Genomic DNA, 25,745 nt, shown 5'->3' on the forward strand with positions numbered 1-25,745 from the left:
GACATCGTCCCCTCAGTGACGATACGTACATATCCCAACCAGAAGCCATAGATTACAGGCAACATCCGCATTGGGCTAAAGGCTAGAGCTGCTGCTTTCAAGGAGCGGGACACTAACGGACGCTTATAAAAAATCCTGCTATGCCCACAGACGAACCATCAAACAAGCAAAGCGTCAATACAGGATTAAGATTGAATCCTACTACACCGGCTCTGACGCTCGACGGATGTGGCAGAGCTTGAAAACTATTACAGACTACAAAGGGAAACCCAGACACGAGCTGCCCAGTGACGAGAGTCTACCAGACGAGCGAAATGCCTTTTGTGCTCACTTCAAGGTAACCAACACTGAAGCATGCATGAGAGCACCAGCTGTTTCGGACGATAATGCTCTCGGTAGCCGATGTGGGAAAGACTTTTAAACAGGTCAAAATTCACAAAGCCGTAGGGCCAGACGGATTACCAGGATGTGTACTCAAAGCACGCGTGGACCAACTGGCAAGTGTCTTCACTGACATTTTCAATCTCTCCCTGACCAAGTCTGTAATACCTACAGGTTTCAAGCAGGCCACCATAGTCCCTGTGCCCAAGGAAGCGAAGCTAACCTGCCTAAATGATTACCTCCCAGTAGCACCCACGTCGGTAGCCATGAAGTGCTTTGAAAGGATGGTCATGGTTCACATCAACAGCATCCTCCTGGATACCCAAGACCCACTCCAATTCGCATACCACCCCAGCAGATCCACAGATGACGCAATCTCAATCGCACTCCACACTGCCCTTTTCCACTTGGACAAAAGGAACACCTATGTGAGAATGCTGTTCATTGATTACAGCTCAGCGTTCAACACCATAGTGCCCACGAAGTTCATCACTAAGCTAAGGACCCTGGGACTATACACCTCCCTCTGCAACTGGATCCTGGACTTCCTGACAGGCCACTCCCAGGTGGTAAGGGTAGGCAACAGCATGTCTGCCACGCTGATCCTTAACACTGGGGCCCCTCAGGGGTGTGTACTTAGGCCCCTCCTGTACTCCCTGTTCACCCACGACTACGTGGCCAAGCACGACTCCAGAGACAGTCTATAGGGGGAGGTCGAGGACCTGGCGGTGTGGTGCCAGGACAACAACCTCTCCCTCAATGTGAGCAAGACAAAGGAGCTGATTGTGGACTACAGGAAAAGGCGGGCCGAACAGGCCCTCATTAACATCGACAGGGCTGTAGTGGAACGGGTCAAGAGTTTCAATCTCCTTGGTGTCCACATCATCAATGACTATTATGGTTCAAACACACCAAGACAGTTGTGAAGAGGGCACGACGACAACTTTTCCCCCTCAGGAGACTGAAAAGATTTGGCATGGTTCCCCAGATCCTCAAAAAGTTCTACAGCTGCACCATCGAGAGCATCCTGACCGGTTGCATCACCGCCTGGTATGGCAACTGCTCGGCATCTGACTGTAAGGGGCTACAGAGGGTAGTGCGTACCGCCCAGTACATCACTGAGGCCAAGCCTCCTGCCATCCAGGACCTATATACCAAGTCATAAACTGTTTTCTCTGTTACCGCACGGCAAGCTAATCAAATGGCCACCAGACTATTTACATTGATACCACCCCTTCCTCCATTTGTTTTGTACACTGCTGCTACTCACTGTTTATTATCTATGCATAGTCCCTTCACCCCTACCTACATGTAAAAATTACCTCGACTAACCTGTACCCCCGCACATTGACTCGATACCCGTACCCCCTGTATATAGATAACCTCTATATATGGTTATTGTCATTTTATTGTGTTACTTTTTATTATTTTTTACTTTAGTTTATTTGGTAAATATTCTTTCTTGAAGTGCACTGTTGGTTAAGGGCTTGTAAGTAAGCATTTCACGGTAAGGTCTACACTTGTTGTATTTGGCACATGTGACAAATAAAATGTGATTTGATTTGAAATGGAGGGAAATGATGCCATTGGCTGTGAGAGGCATTTTGTGTTCTGCAGACTCATGAATGCTATCTTGTTAATCAAGGCAGACCTAGAGAGATGAGGACCATTTGTCATTTAAAAACATGCTTTCTTCACTCTCACCTACCAGAGTAAGAAGTATTGTCCTACAAATTGTCATCAGTGGGGGCATGTCGTTTATACGCTGTTGTGTAGCCTATAGCGTGCCAATGTCTTCAGCTTCCTGAAAGAAAATGTTGCAAAAGGACAGGTGCACTGCTTAGATAATGATCAGGCCATGTCTGAATCACTGGCCTGACCTATGGCATAGTTAGAGTCCCATTAATATGCATGGGGCCTCCTGTTTGTGTGGCTGCTCTGTGTGAGCCAGGCCTGACTGGTGGACATTGTTTTGCTCCCGAAGTTGACAATGGTGTTTTGGCAGCAGAGAGGGTCCCCATGCTCAACCCCCCTCCACAGGGAAGACTCATTATGACATCATTCAACACTGATCCACTGTTAATAGTTCATGACACTGACAGTGGTTTACTCCACTTTTTACTTCCAAGTTCTTTAGACTCACATGTTTGTGTTTTCCAGACAAACAGAATGTACGGCAAGGTTTTTTCATTAAAATGGGGTTTAGGTGGAGGGCGTGGCAAGGGCGTGGCCCATGGTGCAGATGCTAACCAAACATTTTAGAGGCCTTCCTGTTGGCTGACAAAATGTAGCTGTTTTAAAACAAAATTCCTAAAATTCTACACGTTTTGCCATGAGACAGAGAGAAGAATTTGCATTTTTAAAGCACATTTCCTGCTATTCCACACAACTTGCCATGGCTTATGCTATTTGGACGACATTATAACAACATCAATGGAGGCCTCATTCAATGACAAAAATTGGAAAATGTAAGATTATCCCTGACTGCCTAGCTTTTTATTTTGGTGATTGTTAGTCCTCAAAGATGATCTTATGTAAAAAACATACAGTACCAGTCAAAAGTTTGGACACACCTACTCATTCAAGGGTTCTTCTTTATTTTACTATTTTCTATATTGTAGAATAATAGGGAAGACATCAAAACTATGAAATAACACATATGGAATCACGTAGTAACCAAAGAAGTGTTAAAAAAATCTACATGTATTTTAGATTTTAGATTCTTCAAAGTAGCCACCCTTTGCCTTGATGACAGCTTTGCACACTCTTGGCATTCTCTCAACCAGCTTCACCTGGAATGCTTTTCCAACAGTCTTGAAGGAGTTCCCACATATGCTGAGCATTTGATTTCTTTGCAGAAATTCGACCTGATTTACTCAGTCTTCTCTGAACAGTTGATGTTGAGATATGTCTGTTACTTGAACTCTGTGAAGCATTTATTTGGGCTGCAATCTGAGGTGCAGTTAACTCTAATGAACTTATTCTCTGCAGCCAAGGTAAATCTGGGTCTTCCTTTCCTGTGGCGTTCCTCATTGCGACTGCACTTGAAGAACCTTTCAAAGTTCATGTCTTAAAGTAATGATTGACTGTCATTTCTCTTTGCTTCTTTGAACTGTTCTTGCCAAAATATGGACTTGGTCTTTTACCAAATAGGGCTATCTTCTGTATACCACCCCTACCTTATCACAACACAACTGATTGGCTCAAACGCATTAAGAAGGAAAGAAATTCCACAATTAAATTTTAACAAGGCTCAACTGTTCATTGAAATGCATTCTATGTGACTACCTCATGAAGCTGGTTGAGAGAATGCCAAGAGTGTTATCTTTTCTACATACTTTATGTCTGGTTTTAGTCCTTTAAGTTTACACAAATAAAAATTTTGCCCCCGAGTTTTGCCCCCGAATATATATATATATATATATATATATATATATATATATATATATATATATATATATATATATATATATATATATACAAGATATATATAAAGTGAGCTATAAAAGTATGTACTCCAGCACTTTGAAATGATACAAAGACTATGAGGTTAAATGGCAGATTGTTCGCTTTAATTTTTAAATTTTTCCATCCATATCAGGTGAACCATTTAGAAATTACAGCACGTTTTGGACATAGTCCCCCCATTTTAGGGGACCAAAAGTTTTGGGACAAATTAATTTGTAAGTGTATTCAAGTAAAAAGTTAAGTATTTGGTCCCATATTCATAGCACGCAATGACTACATTAAGTTTGTTAGTCCAAATTTGTTGGATGCATTTGCTGTTTGTTTTGGTTGTGTTTCAGATTATTTTGTGCCCAATAGAAATGAATGGAAAATAATGTATTGTGTCGTTTTATTGTAAATAAGAATAGAATATGTTTCTAAACACTTCTACATCAATGTGGATGCTACCATGATTATGGATAATCCTGATGAATAGTGAGTAATGATGAGTGAGAAAGTTACAAACACAAATATCATACCCCAAGACATGCTAACCACTCACCATTACAATTACTGGGGAGGTTAGCATTTTTTGGGGGGTATGATATTTGTGTGTCTGTGACCTTACAATTGTATCCGGATTATCCGTAATCATGGTAGCATGCACATTAATGTAGAAGTGTTTAGAAACATATTCTATTATTATTTCTATGCATAAAAATACAACCCTGTACAGTACATGGCAAGTAACTGTGTAACTGCCCATACTTACACATTTGTGTAAGGTACCTGCATAAATGATCATCTCAGAGTTGCCCTGGAGTAATGGCCATGTTATGTGTGCTGCTATCTGTTCTTTTGACATTGCATTGATATGCCAAGCTGAGTGGGTTATCTGTGCCAGGTGTGGTGACAGTCGGGTGAACACCAGTCATGTGTGTTCTGGTGGCCCAGTGTGTTACTGGCTTTACTTGTGTTGACAGGGGGGGTCAATATGGACAAATAGGAGGCAGGGAGACTGGGGGGTTCTGGAGGGAGGGGGGGTTGTTTAAGGTCACAGACTTGGCTTCAGGACTGAATGAGGATGTCTGTGGGTGGGTTGTGGGGCAGCGGGGTGAAGAGATGACACATGAAGACAGTCTTTGTCAGTCACAGTCCCTCTTTCTCTTCTTCCCACCTTCAGGGGCTGCGAGGGGGAAATGACTCAGCTGCAGTTCCAGTAACTGTCCCAGTTAACCAGATTCCCAGGAACACTCGTAGGTGTTCTGGCACAATCACCTAACTAATCTATGACATTAGAAAATTGGCCTGAGATGGCTTGGATGACCAGTGATGTTTGACTAAATGTGTAATATACAGTTTCACTGGAGATGCCTTTTATGGCAAATGCTTAAATTAGTTGTGTTTTCAGAATAAGAGCCAAATTGTGTGTACGGCTAGCATTCCTTAATGCTGAGACTCAATGAGGCAGAGATGAACTCAGTGTTGTCAGAGATTAACCAACGTTTTTGTTTCTGGTGCACATGAGTATGAGTCAGAGTAGAGAGTCAGAACAGCCATTGACATCATATGACTGTGATGTGTTTGGAGGGAAGCATGCTGGGTACTATGAGTATTGCCTATTCATGCATTTTCAGACATCAAACATTAGGCTAGTATCTAGCACAAGAACCACAACACTTTGGCTGAGAATGACCTTTGTCGAGGATGAGCTTGGCAATATGGCACTTGAACAACGTGTTTGCATTTAGATGTAGCAGCTAGAAGGTTTTTTAGAGGTTGGAGTGGAGCCATTATTCAGTGAACCATGTGGGTTTCCTGTCTGGAGATGACCATGGAGCAACCTCAGCTCTGAGTATTTACTACAGTGCACAACATCTCACTGGACGTTGAAATAAAGACTACATTCACAGTATTACAAATATACCATTAAATGTCATGACACATTTTTAGCAATTCGTGACAGTGTGTACTGGTTTAATATTGTTGACTGAATATGTGCATCTAAATGTAGACCAGAGCTGGTGTTCTATACAGGGAGACGGAGCATCTGTTGGAGACACGGGCCTAAGTGAATGAGTGTAATTTCACCAGTGGGCTGCTTTTGTGTGTGGCTGGAACTTCGGCCATGGCAAGGAGGAGAAGAGTCTCGTGTCGGCAGGTGCATGCCACCAAATTACCGCCTGCAATTTGCATTTTTCCTCCGCTAAGAAGCATGCCATTATCATATCAAAGGGACCTCGCAGCAACGTCTAGCTTGGAGAGATGTGGCAAAGCTTCAATTTGAGCAATTAATGCAAGATGAAGACACTTGTCACGCGTCCCAGTTTTTTTGCTGCATCCAACCACGTTGTCCCTGGCTCGGAAAGATGAGGCACCTTTTTAGGAAAGGAGAGCACACACACACACACACACACACACACACACACACACACACACACAGAACTCTCCTGTGATAATTTGACAAACACAGGGGAAAGAAGGTCATTATGTCTTTTCCCCTTTAATTCTCCTGAGGTCTTTTTGACATTTAAGTAGTGGATTACATTGAAGATAGAGCACTGTTACCGTATGATACAGTATATGATTGAATGCATTTCGGCATTGTATTGGCTTAATGAAGACGTATTACTGCTCAGTTACTTCTCTTGTACTGGACTATAATGCATTAGTGTTGTGATCATATTATTGGAGCTTTGGACATTTATCATCTACCCTTTACAGTACATCATACTACATTGAATAGTCGTTGAGAGAATCCCTTTGCTTTAATGCCGACTTCAACATCCTAAGCCACTCTGGTACTATTTGGCAGCCATTAAATCCAAAGTAGAGTTCAATCAGGCCCATAATTGTACATATTTTTCCTGTTAGAGAAATGGTCTATCATTTAGCTTTTGGGGAAATCTTTTTTTCCCTTCTTTCTTTTTTATACCGAATTGTTCTGAAGCACTCTACGTTTTCTTTGGGTCTAGCACTTACAAGACAGTATTAGTCACAGCTGTTCTCTACGATTTCCATCCCTTCCTAGGCCCGGCATCTCTGCCAAGTGTCTATGAGTGGCTCTCTCCTATTCACTCAGCCTCCTGCCGGATTGCTTCCTCATCTCTAGGATAGTCAGGTGTCCCTTACCAGCTTTGAATAGAATTTGATGGGAGTATTTTGTTTGGATTCCTTGGCAGAGCTCCTCGTTCAGGATAATATGTCTGGGTAATAAATGGCTCCATGTTACACTGCATTAAGGTTTAGTGAAGAATAAGAATATCATGTAATATTATGAAGCTATAATATTACTTTTCACCCGCAATACATTTTGACCTTTTCTTATGGATAACATAGAACATCCCTGGAGTCAATGGACATAGCGAGTCTTAAGCTCAAGATTTGGTTTTGTTTACTTGGCTACAGCTTAGAATAAAGCATTGTTGAGTTCAAAACAGTGAAAGCGCTAACCTGCTCCAAATAACATGCCTAAATCACCTCAAAGTAACTTCAAACCATATTCATCACATTAGTTATATACAGTATTTGATATACAGCACATCAGTTTTCTATGATCAGTCGTGTTATGCTGAGGGCCTAATACTATAATACTGAAAATCAAAACTATGGTGTGACTAACCGCTAATGCTAAGATTACTTCTATATAAGGGATACAGACTCTACTAAATAGATAAAGACTCCACCATGTCATACTGTACATTGTTTGTACTGACAAGGAAGAGCAGTTTCACCTGTATACTAATTAGCCAGCTGTGTCTATTTTTGCAGTAGCTCAGAGCATGCAGTCTTCGAGCACTACCTGAAACTAGACAAGTTGGTCTGCTTATAGTAGCCTCTTATAAATGCTATTTACTTAACTTACCCACATGATGCTTCCTTCTCAACTTTTGCACATGGCAACACCCTCTTCTTCCTACCAACCTTATCTTTTATTCTTATGCAGCTTTCTCCTCTTCCCTTCCTGTGAGTTCCCCCAGATCCTTGATGTTTGTGACAGGCCACGATAGGAGAATGCTCTTATCGCAGTGGGGTTCGGAGGCCTTGCTAAATTGAAAATAGCAAATGAAATCCGCTGGGTTTAAATTCATCAGCTATTATGTCAGATGACCTTTGGCAGCTGCTGATAAAAATGAGCGAATGTTAGCTCTGATCCAATTTTCGACACTATCCGTTCCTTTCACTTCATTCACAGTCAGACAGCGGACCCACTGGAAGTGGAAATGATAGGGTTTCAAGAGAGCACCATTGTGTTGCAGATTAAGATTTTTTCTCCCTTTTGCTGAGGTCGTCCTTATGGTCCCCTGTCTGGTATTTTACCATTGTCCAATCATTTTCAATATCTGCTTCAGAGGACATGTAAGCCATCCATACAGATAAACACTTTCAGGGGGAAATGTTGGACTTAATGGTTTTGCTTCAAAGGTACCCCGGGTCACTGTGTACCAATTTTGACTGGCACATGTTAGTTTAATCTGACATACTCCAGGACTCTGACAGGCCACTCTTCCTTCCCAGAGTTGTGGAGCTGCTCTTGCATCATTACCAGCTTTGGGAAGATGTAATCTCCACATTTATATAGAAAAATCCATCAATCTGTAATTACACTGTTTTTGCAGCAATGGGTTGTAACCTCAGGTTAGTTAAGGCTATAAGGTAATGGGTAGGGCTGTTTATCTTTTTTTACAGCAAGTCCATGTTAACTATAGTCCACCAGGGAAGAAAGATATGAGGGTATGTTTAGCTATTAATTGGAAAATGGATTATGAGCCCGATAGATAGGATTATCAAGGCTGCTATTGGTCGGTACATGTAAATGTTGAGCAAAATGCATTTTCTATTACTTCAACAACAGGGATCTTCAAAGAAAGCCAACCAAATTGAAAAATCCTTGAAGATGACATTTCTAGAGCCTAACTCAAAATCATTAAAGTTGTTCTGGATGTCACCTGGTCTGAGTATTACCTGAGCGTTGGCCTGAGATGGACAGGGCTTATCATTAACACAGTCCCAGTCAGCTAAGTGATGCAGGGATAGGAGCTGATTCTCCCTGGCTTCATTGAATGCTTTGATTAAATATGTCACAATGAGAAGTCCCTGTAGAGATGGTGGAGGTGGACCAACACAGCTGGGGAGGAAAGCAGGCTCAACCTTATGCGCTTATGCAGTCCTCACACATGTAAATATGGAGTACTTTCAAGTGAGATTGATCATACATACAGTGCCTTGAGAAAGTATTCACACCTCTTGACTTTTTCCACATTTTGCTGTGTTACAGCCTGAATTTTAAATTAATTAAATTCAGATTTTTTTGGTCACTAGCCTACACACAATACCTCATAATGTTAAAGTGGAATTATGTTTTTAGACAATTTTACAAATGAATTAATAAGAGAAAACTGAGGATGGATCAACAACATTGTAGTTACTCCACAATATTAACTTCATTGACAGAGTGAAAAGAAGGAAGCATGTACAGAATACACATATTCCAAAACATGCATCCTGTTTGCAACAAGGCACTAAAGTAATACTGTGAAAAATTGGGCAAAGCAATTAACTGTTTGTCCTGAATACAAAGTGTTGTGTTTGGGATAAATCCAAAACAACACATGACTGAGTACCATTCTCCATATTTTCAAGCATCGTGGTGGCTGCATCATGTTATGTGTATGCTTGTAATCGGAATGGAGCTATGCACAGGCAAAATCCCAGAGGAAAACCTGGTTCAATCTGCTTTCCACCAGACACTGGGAGATGTATTCAACTTTCAGCAGGACAATAACCTAAAACACAAGGCCTAATCTACAGTGGAGTTGCTTACCAATAAGACAGTGAATGTTCCGGAGTAGCCGGGACAGGTTTGACTTAAATCTACTTGAAAATCTACGACAAGACCTGAAAATGGCTGTCTAGCAATGGCTAACAACCAATTTGACAGAGCTTGAAGAATTCTGAAAAGAATAATGGGCAAATGTTGCACAATCCATTTGTGGAAAGGTCTTAGAGATTTACCCAGATAGACTCACAGCTGTAATCGCTGCCAAATGTGTTTCTGCAAAGTATTAACTTAGGGGTGTGAATACTTATGCAAATGACTTATTTCTGTTTTCATTTCCACTAAATTTGCAACAATTTCTAAAAACATGTTTTTTTCGCTTTGTCATTGTGGGGTATTGTGTGTAGATGGGTGAGAAAAAAAGTATATTCAATCCATTTTGAATTCAGGCTGTAACACAACAAAATCTGAAATAAGACAAGGGGTATGAATACTTTCTGAAGGCAGTATAGATAGTGCTTATAGGAAATTCTGCTTGATTGACAAAGGGACTATTTACAGTGAAGAAATTGGTCTTTCAATATCATGTCATGGAAAAAGTCACACTATGTTAAAAATATTTTATGGAAATTCTAATATTTTTCATACCAAAGTGTTTAGTTATGTTTTATACTTTCTTATGAGATGGGCGGTCTTAAAAATGCAATTTGTTGGTGAATTTTGAGATCTACATGAGTGATATATTATAGTTTTTTCTATTTATTTGAAGCATGTCTCTGCATTGCACCTGTCACAGGTGCTAATCATTAATCAGTTATTACCACAGTTTATTTGGCGGATGACAAGTTGCAATTTCCCATCTGATTCTGAGTCTTTTGTCAGGTGGGAATTACAGCAAAGCGCATATTACAAAACACGTCACCCCTCCTTTTTCCCTCTGGTTCCTGGCTTCTCCTGCTCTTTCCCCTTTCTCCCTCTCCAGGTTTTCTACAAACAATATCTGGGACTCTGAAGTAATAAGGCGGAATGTATAATTAATTACCCAGCTTGCTCTAATTAGGGATGAATAAGTTGTGTCCCTCTCATCATCACAAATGTGGTGATGGGTAATACCAGTTTATGCTATATTAACTGCAAATATGCAATCCTTCTGAGAGCACTTTCCTTGATGAATTTGATGAATATGACAATAATTAGCAGAGACAGATGAGAGCTAAATTACTACTGACAATGTAATGCTATCCTGCTCGAGGGCTTGGGAACATGGCAGGCTAACATGGCAGGGACCAGGCCCCATTTCTAATTAATAGTTTTTTTGCCAGTGAAAAAAAGGATGGTAATTGTTTTCGTCAAAGACTGTGGGGAGCTATCAGGGTAATAAAGTTAATTAGCAGAACAAACAACCTTTCACTGCCTTACCGGGATGGGAAAAGTGTCATTCAGGCTGTGGAAAGATATGACTAGATTTGATGATAGGAAAAGGAAATGTTACACTGGAGGAAAACAGAAAAAAAATCAATTATTCCATTTTCTTTCTCTCCATGGTATCCTGTATAGGAGGGGGAAAAAAACATTATGTTCAATTGAATGAGAATTGCGTTTGTCCACCCCACCCCTCTGCTATCTTTTCTGCTCATTTAGAAGCTTGTTTATTTTGTGTCGTTCCTCAAGAGCAGCACAGCCGTTGTTGCTGATGGTGTTTGCTATCTCTCACGGTTTTGGTTGGCTTCATCCACAAATTTGTCAAAAGCAATTTGACTTCCATCACTTTTGTAATGATCAGAAAAATAGCAATGTTGTAATGCAGAAGCAATCACAAAGTTGCATTAGACAATGATGTGAATTATTTTAGCCTGAAATGCAGAGGGAGATAGTAAAACAACCTGACATTTGGCTTTGTGGTGATGCTCTGTGGCAGCTCAGGTAATGAAACTGTGTACCCAACAAGCGTTGAACAGGGAGCCGTGTCTGAGGCTATGCACCGTAGGATATCTCAACCTGATTGGGTATGTGTTTCTCTCTGAGTGAGTGAAGTAAACACAGCACACCACCCACAGCAGCATGGTTTTACTGTCATGTTTCATTTCCCAGATACTATAATACATGATTTGATGTGCAGGGAAGTGTTTGTACACAAGGTGGTGGTAGCTACACTATTCTTCTTCTCTAATTGGAATCTATGAATACTAAAGCAAATTAAGATTAGTTGAGTAGCTCTGCATTTTATGTTGTATTACTTGCTAAATATATGCAATTATAACTTAGCGTACTACCAACTGGATTGGAAATTTGCAAAGAGAACTATGGAATACAAATATATTGACACTGGTGTTTCTAACAATCCTTTGTGAAAGTTGTGACATTTATTTGGCAGAAATTATATATTTTGTCACCACAGATTTTGATTCAAATGTCTTTATCAGGTAGATATAAATAAACGCATTGTTTGTTTACTTTCCAGATAGGATTCTGTATGTTTATAAAGCACTCACCAAGGTACTTTTATAACCACAAGCCTGTGTGCTGCTGAGTGTTGAGGACATGTGATAAAACTGGGTGTGTTTGGTTGCCAGGTATCACTGGGTCGTTTTGTCCTGATGTGATGTGCTGTTAGCCAGCGCTCACCTGGGACCAGTGATAGCTTATCAAAGCCTGAGCAGTCCCTCTCCAACACGCACAGATAATAGAGCCTTTCAGCTCAATGGAGTGGCAGAGGGGGGAACCATGGGAACCACTGGTCACCTGACAGTTGGATGGACAGCTTGACGGCTCCTCCTGGGGCATCATGGGAAATGGCTGTCAGCTGACGTCCCCGCTCCGCTGCCCGCTGAGATAACCTTCAGTGTGACAGGAAAAACCAAGATTGGAGTGGTTTTACTGGTTATAGTGTCCCCCACTCGGACCAGTCAGAGCTGCAAAGCGTGTGATTGATCCTCATTAGGATAATCAATAATCAGATTGATTATCGAAGAACACTGTAAGCAGATCCCATGTTCTCATGACCACATCTGTTGTCCTCAATCATTCTGACCTGGTCAAGAATGGCTTGTCTCTCCTTTCTCAACAGTTGGTATCTGTTTGGTTTTGATTGCAATAAAGTGGTTTGTCAAGATTAAAGCATACCTCTAACTTCATGAATTAATTTTGTTTCATTTCAGACATATAGAGGTGTCTATAACAATTAGCTCTCATAGCCTCACTTCAGAATTAGACATTCATACATGTTTCTCAAACGTCAAATTTCAAAGTTGTTGCAAACGTCAAATTTCGATGTGTTTAAGGTTAAATTTAGACATTAACTCCGAAATCTTAAGGTTAGGTATTAACTCTGAATGGTTAAGGTAAAGGTTAAGGTTTGGGATAGGCTTAAAACAAGGAGCCACAGACCCCTGTGTTGTTTTCACTTGATTGCCTCTGTGATGGGAGCTGGGCTTTGATCAGATGGCTGTGTGTGTTTGCTACAATCAGCCGTATTGTACATGTCTAACCTTGGTGTAACCTGTCAGACACTGGGATCCGGGAGCCACGGTCCATGGAGCTCGGTCATCTCATAGTCACAATATCATGCCTCTGTGACATGATGACATGAGAGAGGGGCTTTGAAGTGAACCCACTCCTGTCTGATTCATGTGAGATGTGAGCTGACAGAACACCTTTGGATTCCTCCACACTATGATGCTCCCTTGTTTTACACATCACTAATTGAAAGAATGAATGAGTGTGGACTGAGATCTGGGCAGGTCAATGGGGGCTGGTTGTTATCCTCAGGGTTTTAGGCAGTGTACTTCACCATATACAGGTCTGCTATTTTAGCCTCTTTTTTTATACAAGAATGATGATGTTCATTTGTCATGCTAACTTCTGAGGTAGAATTTGTCAAACTGAACCTGGTATTTTGAGTCAAATGAATTGGGTGATCTTGTCATTACTGTATATAACATGTAAGTTATTCTAAGCCCAGTGTGAGAGGTCGCCCTGCTCTGCTACCCACCTGTTTGACTGTTAATGTTAATGTTTTAGTGGGTGTTAAGCTCAGCTTTGTTCGACAACAAGGCCTGTTAAATGTGCTAGATTCTTCAGCCCACAAAAGGTAGCGTACACATATTTTATTGTGATGCGGAATTACAGAGGCGGCGACAGCAGCAGCATATTCACTAAAAAGGTGCCAACTACTTGACAATGCCTTTCAGATAGCCTCGCACAAAGGCCTTTCTCCCCAGCGGCCAACAATGGTTGTTCCAGGGGGTTCTGGCTGTGTGCATGTGAGGCCAAACTGTCATGCAGATCTGTGGAAACGACTGTCTCCTCCCCTAAACACTGTGTCTTTGTTTTAAACATGGATCTCGGGGGGGGGGGGGGGGGGGTTCTGCTAATTGCTTGACACTGGAAGAGATTAGGAAGTATTAGGCAGGTTAAGCAGTGACTTAGCCGGGCCAGAATTTGTACTCATTTGTCGGATACAAAGACCAAACTCAAAATCGTCAGTATATATAATTAAGGGTGGTTTGGAATAGGAAATGGCCTTTACTACCTGGAGATTTCCAGGTAGTTACTTTATAGTTATCAGCACAATGTTAATCAATTTGGATCTAAATCTACTATACATTACATCAAGAAGATGTGGTATATCCTATGGTTTTATTCTGAAGTGTTGTCTATCAAAGCATGTATTTAATCTTGTATCAAAATATGTACTGTATTGTCACCTCTATGTGTCGAAATGTTCACTCCATAAAATCTTCACTGAAGAAAGCCTTGCAGAAAGCCTATCTAACTGACAATCTCTTGGAAAAAAATATAAACTTTTGGAACCAAGACCTAAAAGAACTGATAATGGAACAAGATGGAGGGAGTGTTGAAACATAAATAACAAAATGACGCTTAATCCAGTATAAATGAATGTACAGAAGTTATTATACAAGAGACCAAATTCACAAATTCTACAACACAATGGCAGAGTCATGTCTTAAGTGTAAATCAAACAATGACTCAGTAATTCATGCCTTCTGGGAGTGCCATAAAGTCCAAAAGTTATGGTCAGAGTTAGAAAGTTGGCTATCAGAAATGTTACACTTTAAAATTATCTTTATTCCGTCTCTCTGGAAATTTTAAGAGGTGGCATATGGAGATGTGATGAGATACTCAATGGGTTGGACAATCTTTTTCTCTTCAAGCAAATTGAAAAGGCTTTTGCTTAAACACTGGAAATTGAATGATCCTCCATCTTTAAGACAGTGGAAGAATCAAATGCTATATTATCTTAACCTTGGAAAGAAATTTGCTACAGAAAGAAACAAAAACTAAATGTTTTGAAGACATGTGGGCTAAAATCTTACAAGCACTAGAAACAACCAATGGCTGAAAAGATGGAGAAAAAAAGTTGATTATGAGAACAAATAAGATACGTGTTAATAGTGTGGCAACATGTAGGTCTGAGCAAGTATGATGTCATTAATGTTTGTCGAAATGTATGTACGTCAGAGTTGGTGTTTTTGACTTTATTCGTCTTTCTTCTTTATAATGGTGGTTGTGGAATAAGTCATCAGCCAACATCATGTCTAGTTTTGTGGATCTATGCTTCCACTATTTCACTCCCACCTTGAAACCACTCTACCACTATGTTTATTAACGTAGTAACACCATGCCAGTAACCCAGAGGATGCCACTACAGGCCCCAGGCCATTAGTGGCTCATTACCACCAGGTTGTCCTCCAGGTGTGAGCACAGAAATGCTCCTCACCTCCCTCAACCCTGCTGAGAGAACAGAGTCCCCTGGCCTAGCTCACACCTTCCCCTCAGGGTTTAGTGTTGATGTTCACTCACCAGGGTGTGAAAAGGCTCACCTCCACACTGGAGCTTCTGTTTATCACTCACTCACTCACTCACTCACTCACTCACTCACTCACTCACTCACTCACACACTCACTCACTCACACACTCACACACACAACTGTAGCATTTGGGGTGTACCTAGGCCTATTTACCAATGGCCCATAGAAATCTTCTAAAACAGTGTGTAAGAAATTCATTTTATGGTGTGACAGAGAGAGGACTTATCAAAGCCCAGATCTCAGGGGGCCTGTCAAGGACCTTGCACTTAAACAATGTTAAGTATGATGCAAATCTTTGACTTAAACATGATTTGAAATCCCTGTTCCCTCCTGATATCTAAATGTAACTGTAAAGAGTAAGAGTATAGAGATCTAACTGTAAAGAGTACAGTGTGTATTATAACTATTCACCCCCTTGGATTTCTTCACATTTTATGTTGTCCTGGTACCAACGAACCTGCCATTTCTACTGGTAAAATTTCAATGCTCGTCAGTGACCGAGAACATGACTTTGAGCCAATCGCAGAAGTGACAAGGAAAAAATAGGGAACTTTTCCTGGTGTAATCCACCCCCTTTTCATCAGAATTGTTCCGACTTAAACAATAAAGCTGCACGATACATCTTTTTTTTCTCCACTGACTCTGGACAGCTAACAGGCAGCTGCTTCGGAGATAAAACTGTTATATGTGAACAACAAAAAGTTAACTGCTGACACTCTGGGCAGAGGTGCTAAGTACCTATCACTGTCAGATTTCTCCTTGTGTCTGAACCTTAAAGGTCGAATGCAGCCGTTTTTATCTCAATATCAAATCATTTCTGGGTACCAATTAAGTACCTTACTTGTTTTCAATTAAAATGGTCAAAAAGAAACAAAAATAGCTTCTTAGCAAAGAGCAATTTCTCAAGCAAGAATTTTATTTGGACTGTCTGGGAGTGGTTTGATTTGGGAGGGAAAACTGAAAACTAGCTATTATTGATAGAGAGATTTGGAACTATCTTTCTTATTGGTCTATTATTAACTAATTTACAGCCAAAACTTCATCATACCAAAACAGGCTGAAATTTCAGGCGGTCTTTTCAAACAACTTTTACACTAAAATGTCATTATCATCATTTTCACAATTTCACAGCATTATTCCAACCTCATAGTGTGGAAATATATATACATTTTTGACCACACTGGGTTGAGTTTTGCACACATGGCTTGTGCAATATTTGCCCATTATTCTTTTCAACATTCTGTCAAGGTGTTGGGGATTATGGCTAGACAGCAATTTTTAAGTCCGCCATAGTTATTCCAGCAGATTTAAGTCAAAACTGTAACTTCCACTCAGGAATATTCATTGTCTTTTTGGTAAGACAGTGTTGCAGGTTATTATCCTGTTAAATGGTGAATTCCTCCCTCAGTGTCTGTGTAAAGCAGACTGAAGCAGATTTTCCTCTTGGATTTTGCCTGTGCTTAGCTCCATCCAGTTTCTTTTCATCCTGAAAAACTCCCCAGTCTTTGTTGATGTCAAGCATACCCATACCATGATGCAGCCTCCACCATGCTTGAAAATAAGGAGGCAGTTGCTCAGTGATATGCTTTGTTGGATTCACCCCAAACATAAGGCTTTGCATTTATGCCAGAAAGTATTCCCTTACCGTATTTTTTGCGGTATTACTTTATACTTCTTTTCACTCTGTCATTTGGGAAATTATTGTGGAGTCACTGCAATGCTGTTGATCCATCCACAGTTTTCTCCCATCACAGCCATTGAACGCCATACTCAGGGATGTCACCAATTGCCTCATGGTGACATCCCTGAGCAGTTTCCTTCCTGTCCTTCAGCTCAGTTCAAGACAATTCAATCAATCAATTCAATCAATCAATCAAATCTATTTATAAATCCCTTTTTACATCAGCCGATGTCACAAAGTGCTGTACAGAAACCCAGCCTAAAACCCCAAACAGCAAGCAATGCAGATGTAGAAGCACGGTGGCTAGGAAAAACTCCCTAGAAAGGCCAGAACCTAGGAAGAAACCTAGAGAGGACCAGGCTCTGAGGGGTGGTCAGTTCTCTTCTGGCTGTGCCAGGGGGAGATTATAACAGAACATGGCCAAGATGTTCAAACGTTCATAGATGACCAGCAGGGTCAGATAATAATAATCACAGTGGTTGTAGAGGGTGCAACAGGTCAGCACCTCAGGAGTAAATGTCAGTTGGCTTTTCATAGCAGATCATTCAATTGTATATTTAATGTGTCTGGGTGGTTTAATACATCATCAACAGTATAATTATTAACTTGACCATGCTTAAAGAGAAATTCAATGACTGATTTGTTCATGTTACCCATCTACCAATCACTGCCACTCTTTGAGGCTTTCGAAAAGCTCCCTGGTCTTTGAAGTTGAATCTGTGCTTGAAATTCAATACTTGACCGAGGGACCTTACAGATGTATGTATGGAGGACAGAGGACAGGGTAGAGTCCATGTAACTTATTATGTGATTTGTTAAGCCAAATTTGACTCCTGAATTAATTTAGGCTCGCCTATACACAGGGGGTGAATACTTATGCAACGACTATATTTTTGTTATAAAAAATGTATTCATTTGTAAAGATGTGTAGAATATGCTTTTCACTTTGACATTATGGAGTATTTTGTGTAGATCAATAACAAACAAAAAATCACAATGAAATATTTTTCAATCCCACTTTGTAACGCAACAAATTGTGAAATAGATAAGAGTAAAGAGATCTAACTGTAACGAGTAGTGTAGATTCAGCCAGGTGGGGATGGGCTGGCCGTCAACTGTAGACAGAGTAATATCTGCTTGGCAGTGCAAGAGGACCAGAGACTGGATCAGGTTACCTCCCAGTCTCTCATGCTGCAGTGGAGCAGTCCATGTAGTTATACTGCACCCCTATGCTCCCATTGTCATTTTCCCAATTGAGTGTAGTGACGTGTACAGTGTCATTGGAGATATGACATCAGCCGGGCAGTGTTGACAAAGATCCTCTCTCTAATGAAATGTTTTCAAACCTAACAACCACTGAGTCATAGGAAAACACAAGGCTTCTGCTTCTGGCATTCTCTCTCTGTCAGCAGCAATATGAATGTAAGCAAATGCCTCTATAGCCCACTGAGGAATCTGATGTTCTGTTCTGCCCAAATCATATCATGGTTGTATTTTTCTCCTCTTTATAATTTTCTCCTGTTTGTAATGATGGCTATTTTTGTGTTGTTACTCCGGAGGTAACCGACATCCTCATTGATTGACAGGGTCACACTGAGAGAGACAATTTGGGGTGTCTTGCCTCAACCCCAGATCTGACTTGTTTGGACAAGAGGCTTACATGGAGGTGGCAAAGTGTGCCTCCCGGGTGTCAGCCGCTCTCTGCTCAGCACCTACCACTCATACACATGTAATCACATTTCCCCATGGAGGGAGAGCCACAGAGGCAGGGGACAGAGGCCTCAGGGGCTGGCACTGGCACAGGCAGGCTCTTCATCCAGCATTTTCTATAGGTTCCATCATGGATGTTGCACCCACAGAAACCACACCAAAATGGTAAAACGCATATGTATAAATGACAAATATTCTATATTTATGGCAATGTCTTATTCATGTCTTATTTAGTGTTTTGTTTTACCTTTCTCTGCTAAAGCTAATTTCGTAAAAAACGGAGTAGAGAGAAAATAAAATGATACGTCTGTACGTTTTTACTCTGTGTTGCTGTGGATGTTGTGGCAGGAAGCGATCGATGCTGAGAGACGTGGTGAGAGCCCAGGTTGTGTTTACGCCAGGCGTGATGTGTGATAGATAGTGTGTAAAGGCTGAGATGTTCCTGACCTTGTGTGTCCAACTGTCCATCACTGCTTTGTTCAGTACTCCGGTCGATCAGTGGCTCTGACCTGAGGACCACAACACACAGGATCAGACAGCCAAGACTGTTGAACTGAAAATGTTATCTTTCAATTTGGTTTGACTTCACAAGATTTATTTGGTTTTAGGCCACACGTATCCCTGATTTGACCCCTATTTTAATGTCATTTTAAAATGTCACCAATTATATCAAGACATACAGTAAAGGAAACAAGCCTGTGTGTATGAAAGAGGAGAGGGAAGGAGAAAGGAGAGAGAATGGAAGTGTGTGTGGAGATGTCTTCATTGCGAACTACAGTATGCCTCAATATGTAACACCGAAGTGTAATCATAGACATTGTGGAATATTTCCATGGTAACATGAAACGAGTAGCAATTTGGGTTCAGTAGCTAAGGATAGAGTCATTATCCTGACCTGATGCTGAGCCACCTATTTAAGTATTCATACCATGAATGAACAATTAAACCCAACAGATTGGTACCAAGTGGAGGAAAACAGCATGGTTCCAGTATCTACACCCTTTGCTTCCCTTTTCCTGTTATCAATTTGTTTATATCAATTTGAGAGTTCCCTACAGCGGTTCATTAATAAAACATGGCTGACGCATCATGTATCGAGGATTTGAAATTAAACAAATCAAAAGAATTAGGATGAAGTATGTTCCGTTCTGTTTGAGTAGGGAAGAACTGTATGTCAATTTCTAGAGATAACATTGGGTTCGGTTGTAAATAATATTTACCTATTACATATTATGGTCCACACATTAGGGCGTTATGTTTGGAGAAACATGCTTAAACACTGGTCTGTTTGACAGAGAAGCTTCTCTCTAACTGGGGTCCTTGAATAGAGGACTCTCCTCCTCCAAAGTTGATGTCTTCTTGGTTGGGTCCCATCTGCTCTGATTGAGAGGCTGTGAAAAGGAAAAGGGGGGTTTGAGGATTGTGCTTCCATACAAAGAGGAGAGGCGAGCCCTGGCCCCTGTTGGCAGCTGAGTGTTCTGGGCTGGGGCTGCCTGCATCACTGGCCCCCAGACATCCTCCTCCTCAGCCCCCCTTCATCCCTCCTTTCTCCTTTCTTTACTCTCAGGCCATTCAGGATGCTCAGAGATGGGGGGGTATGTGCTATGTAGACCGTCAGGGGTAAAAATAATTGCTGAAGCAAAATAAGTCACTGTCATTGCATTGGGTAGTGCATGGTTAGTTGTAGTAGATGTATTAATGAGAGGAGGGCTCCTGATGTATTTCACTGTTCTATTTGACTGATCTTGATGTAACACAGTGAGCACTGGATGCATGAAAAGGTGACTCAACCAAGCAAAGATTTGATAAGCAACTGTGCTGTTTCTATTTGGCCTGTTTATTTGGATGCAGAGAATGCACTGTGTTTATCTGAAAAGCGTAGCTACATAGAATCTCCCCCTCCCCAAGGTCACTTGCAGCAGTGTCCCAGCTCTTATTCAGATATGGCTTATCTGTTTTTTCACAAGCCTTCTGTTTTCAATGCAAAGAATGGGCCTTTCCGGAGAATGGCCGTCCGGCATGGTACCATCCCTCATTCAAGGCCCTTTGTGCTGCCCCATTTAAAGAAGCTGTCAAGTTCTCTGTGCAGTTGGCAGGGAAGGCCAATTCTACAGTGCCCCAGAAGTGGCAAAAAGGAAACTTTTTCGTTTGCCTGCCATCGTGAGGACTGAGTGAAGGAGGAATTTTAGCAACATGTAATTTACTCTTGGGGCTTTTTACTGTACATAGCTTTAGAGATGGTAATTTCTCCCTTTTTCGTTGTGAAAAGATAACCATCAATCAGTTGTCAATTGGTCAATTGCAGAAGTGGTGAAAAGAAAGGGGTTGAACGATCCCTTCTCTGTGGCTACCCTAGAGGATTCAGGAGCCCTAGAAAAACATGGCAGCTGGAGCAGAGCAGGGAGGGGATCAGTTACACAGGTACAGCTACCATGGTAAGATCTCTCATCAGCCTTTTGCTCTTCACCTGCCTCTGTGCTTTTAACTTGGAATAATTCATACCTGTTTGAATATATGTTTCACAACTGTAATGTTGATGCTAAATTAGCAAACATTTAAAGGTTCATTTGGATTATTATGTAAATGCATGTGCAAATATACTTTATTATTATTACTCCAATTATATTACAATTAAAATGCACATTGGTGTCAGTGTTTCTGTATTTTTCCTGAAACATATTTCACATAAAATAGATTGTTTGGGTTGTTATTTGTTAGGGGGGAAGAGTGCAGTTTTGCACATTGATTTGTTCAGTTGTAAATTGTACTGTAACAAACACTCTTTTTTTATAGCAGTATAGTAGTTTGATAATTTTGAAAGCAAGCTAAGAATGGCTTATGTAGAAGTGTCTATTCAGGTCTGTTTCCAAGCGGAGCAGATCTGTAGTGTAAAGCCCGTCTGAATCTCAACAACAACAAACATCTTGTGAAGGGTGCAGCAATGTGAAAACGTCCTGACACCCCCGCACCCCCAGTCCAGTTCCACCGATATTGATTTTGGTTTACGTCTGCTCCGTCCACCGCTCAATGAAAAGGATTACAGGCCTGCAAAAGGATGAGATATTATCAGTTTGTAATCCAGCCCATGGTTTCCTAGCTACCGTATTGTCTATTCTGTCCCGCTATGTGAAAAATGTTGAATATCAACAATGGGTTTCGGTGCTGTATTGTTGAGTTTTGTATGAACTAATCTTGCTTCACTAAAAAAGACCTACAGCTTGGACAAAAGTCTATAGCCTGTGCATTCCTAGCTCCCCTTACACTAAAGCAGGCTGAGGCAGAGGGGAAGACATGTTAGTCTTGTGCTCTTCTAGTTGCTAAAGCGCAGAGCTGCCGGGCTGTGGGAGTCATGAGGCGGCCCTGCTTCACTCAGTATGGGCTCAGGGGGAGACCACCATGGATGTGTCTGCAGGTCTAGGCCCTAAGAGCAGTGCGGGGGAAAGGTAAGCTGACTGCTACTACACAGCTGTTTCTCCTCTTGTAAAGCTACCGTATGCTGGTCTCTCTCTCCCTCTCTCCCTTTCCATCTCTTTCTGCCTCTCCCTCTTTCTTTCTTTCTGGATCTTTGGCCCTGTGAGGAAATTTGTGCTCAGGTGCAAATGTAGGTATGGAGTGTATGGAACGACTAAAGACGAGCATGCTGGCTGTTTTGATTTGGAATGCAGACGATCAATAACCATACCTCCTGTGTTGGTGCAGGTCTGGGCAGAGTCGGGTAAGAGCAGCTCGTGGCAGGCAGGGTGTGTGGGTCTGTGTTACAGTATGTGCTCTCTCTCGCTCAGTTACTTCACTGCTGTTTGTAGACTAGACTAGCACCTGGAGGGGGCGAGAGGGAGAGGGCTGGTCTATGCTGGTACCTTCTTCCTTTTTGATTGCAGGTGCTCTGTGCCTGCACCAGCACACATGTAAAATAGTTATGTCTCTCGCTGCACATTCATTTAAGTCAAACAGACATAATGTTACTTATTTTTTATTTTATTTATCCTTTCTTCAGCTGCACGTTTGCAGAGTGACAGACCATAGCCAGCCTGCCTGAATGGGGGTGGGCCACTTCTCACTTAGATGACACAAGGGAAGGTCTAATTGAACATGCAGCTTAAAATCATTTGTTGAAGCAAAAGACAGACAATTGCAGTTCCTCGGAAATCAAATTAATATTGTACATTTTTCATATTATATGATGTGGTTATTACTGTGGTTTTGGGTATTGTTTATATATGACTGATGTACGTATTGCTTGTCAGTTATTAGTGTTTTTTTAACCACAGCAAAGTTAATTTTGTGAGAGGATTGAGAGTATTATGGTGTAAGCGTGTCATTCTAGTCATTCTAAATGGTGGTGTGTCAGTGTGGGGTGGAGGAAAGGAGAGGTGCAAGGAGGATGTGTGTTTGAAGTAGGGTGGTGGTGGTGGGATGAAGGGAGGCTTGGTTCTCCTCTCGGCTGTGCTCGCTGGAGAGTGGGCTTCAGTGGAGTCGGCATCCACGGAAACAAGAGTTGAAGGGAGGACTGAGACGGTCTTGGTTGGCTTAACCCCCCCCCCCCCCCCCCCCCACACACACACACACACACACACACACACACACACACACACACACACACACACACACACACACACACACACACACACACACTACTTCCTTGAGTCATTTTCAATCCAGTGCCCCGCACGGTGCTGGAGCATGAAGTTTTCCCCTTCCTTGCCCATCATTGTCAGACAATTATAGGGTGGAATTGAACTGGAAAATCTGGTACAATCTAGCAATTAGTACAAAGGGTTTCCAGTGTAGTGTAAAGGATGCAGGAGCCCTTGCGGCTAGAAAAAATGGCCCTGATTGGGCACGGACAGTGGATTTTAGTGCTGCTTGGATACACCGTAAAGATGCTGCCTCCTACCCCTACAAGTCTGAGCAGCAGAGTACCACATTACAGGGCTCCTTTCTTAGGACTCCTTTGTGTATGTGTGTATTTTTTTCCTGCCTCTGTCTCTTCATCATCCATTTCAGCCATTACGTGCACTCAGTGAGAGTACATGCTAACAGAAGACCAAGTTGTCGGCAGTGCAAGAAAGTTACATTTTTAAAAGAGAATAACCGTTAATGTGGTCCGGTGATGGTGAGCCTGGTCGACAGTGGATGTGCTCTCCATTATGTTCCACGTATGTTTCGGTCCAAAAAGCACATCTGTTTCCATGCCTGGTGTTTTAGGGTGGACATTAAGTTGCTAATGGGGACTGATGGGTGTAGTGGAGGGAGATGAGTAGTTATGAAAAGATATGGCTGCTGGCAACAGCTCCACTCACTCAAACTTTTCAGCTCTATAAGCAGCAGAAGTGGATGTTGTGCTACATTACTATTAACCCATAGCAATGCAGCATATTTTGTTTTCATATAGGCTATGACAATTTCTAAGCATTTTCCAATCAAGACGACACATGTTTTAAACAGATGCACTGTGTTAATAAACCAGTCGGCTATCAACATCATACACTGTGATTTAACTCTGTGGCTTATTATACAGATACGCTTGGCTTCAACAAATATTATTGTTATGTTTAATGTAGTTACTATTGCTGTTGTTCTTTTGTTGTGGTAATTGAAGGGTATTATGTTCTTAGGTTCTGGAGTTTAGGAATTTCTAGTCTGTCGTTTTCTGATTCAGAATCTCAGTGGTGCTTTTGATCAGCTTTAACATGTTACAGATCCACTTTGATCACAGGAATTGAGTTTATTTGCAAGGAGACATCAAAACAACTTTACTAATCTTGTGTACATGCCAAGCCTTTTAAGGTCTTGTGAAAAGAAAAAGCCTTCATTTTGGGCATGTTTGTAGTCATTTATGCTGAAGTAGCAAGCAACTCTTCCCCAGCTAGGATAGAAAATATTTTCAGGTATTTTGTTTACCTGGGTTGTATCGCACGCTCTTATATCAAACGATGGCTAAAAGGTTGAGGCTGCTGTGAGTAACTTTGTGCTGTCCATGGTGACAGTCTGATGAAGATATAGTGAGAGTTACACACAGATGACTGACTATCTGCCCTACAGCCGACTAGCTACTCCAGTGCTAATGAAGGTAGTGGCCAGTCAGAAAACAATGGGTGCAGGCTGGGCAGCCTCACTAATGCTCTGTGTGCTGCTTGCATGCCCCTCATCCAGGAAGCCCCCCAGCCCACCCTCTCCTCTCTCCTTCCTCTCCTCTCGCCGGGCGCAGCTCTCCTCATCCAGGACTAGCCTCGCAGGAGCTGCTGCCTTTTGTTTTCTGCAGCTTTGTGTTCATCCTCCTCACACTCTTCTCTCCTCTTAAGCCCCGCTGAACTGAGACTGCCAAATAAGCTATTCAATAAGTGCAATTTGCGGTGGGGCTTTTTGTGATGTGAACATCTATCCTCGAGGTTGAGAGCGCAAATCCCCCTCATTGCGTCGCGCTCCTCTCCCTCTCTGGACAGGCAGAGAGAGAATCTAATCTCCAGCAGCGGCCCTGACCCTGGCTCACACCGGCCATCGGCAGCTTCCGACAGCCGCCACATCCCAACAAGGAATTTACTCTACATTAACATTGGAGGAATTAAGCCTCTTTCCCCCTCAGTCCACATAGAGCACCACAGCAGCCTCTCCACATGAAGCGCCAAATGCTCGTGTGATGTCTGATCTCGTAGATCAGTGAATCGCTATCACGATTGTTGGAAAACTAATCATGGAAGTGTGTGCTCCTGGAAGAAAGTAGGGAGCTACATGAACAGTCAAAAGAACTTGTCCAAGCGGAAATGTGTGCCATTTATGTTTTTTTCAAGGTTTAGTTTGCAAACCTAAATACATGTGACTGGTAAAGTTGACTCATTTCAAATAAAACAATTTCTTTAGTTTGGACTACTTTCCAGTTTCCAGTTCATGCTGGGAATATCAGAGAGGGGATTGTTTT

At 41.7% G+C, this 25,745-nt stretch overlaps 1 long non-coding RNA gene across 3 annotated transcripts in view; it reads left to right on the top strand.

Moving 5' to 3' along the window:
* Positions 1-25,745, top strand: part of LOC115158365 (uncharacterized) — a 111,567-nt gene that overhangs the window by 24,556 nt on the left and 61,266 nt on the right. Inside the window, exon 1 of one of the 3 annotated variants that reach the window (XR_003868662.1) lies at positions 22,124-22,272. The exons of the other annotated variants lie outside the window; for them this stretch is intronic. This is a non-coding gene — a long non-coding RNA (uncharacterized LOC115158365). Of the gene's footprint in view, positions 1-22,123; positions 22,273-25,745 lie in introns of those variants that run through there. 3 annotated transcript variants of the gene reach the window in all.

Source organism: Salmo trutta, chromosome 22 (genome assembly GCF_901001165.1).
Source record: "Salmo trutta chromosome 22, fSalTru1.1, whole genome shotgun sequence".
In the NCBI taxonomy this organism is placed as follows: Eukaryota; Metazoa; Chordata; class Actinopteri; order Salmoniformes; family Salmonidae; genus Salmo; species Salmo trutta.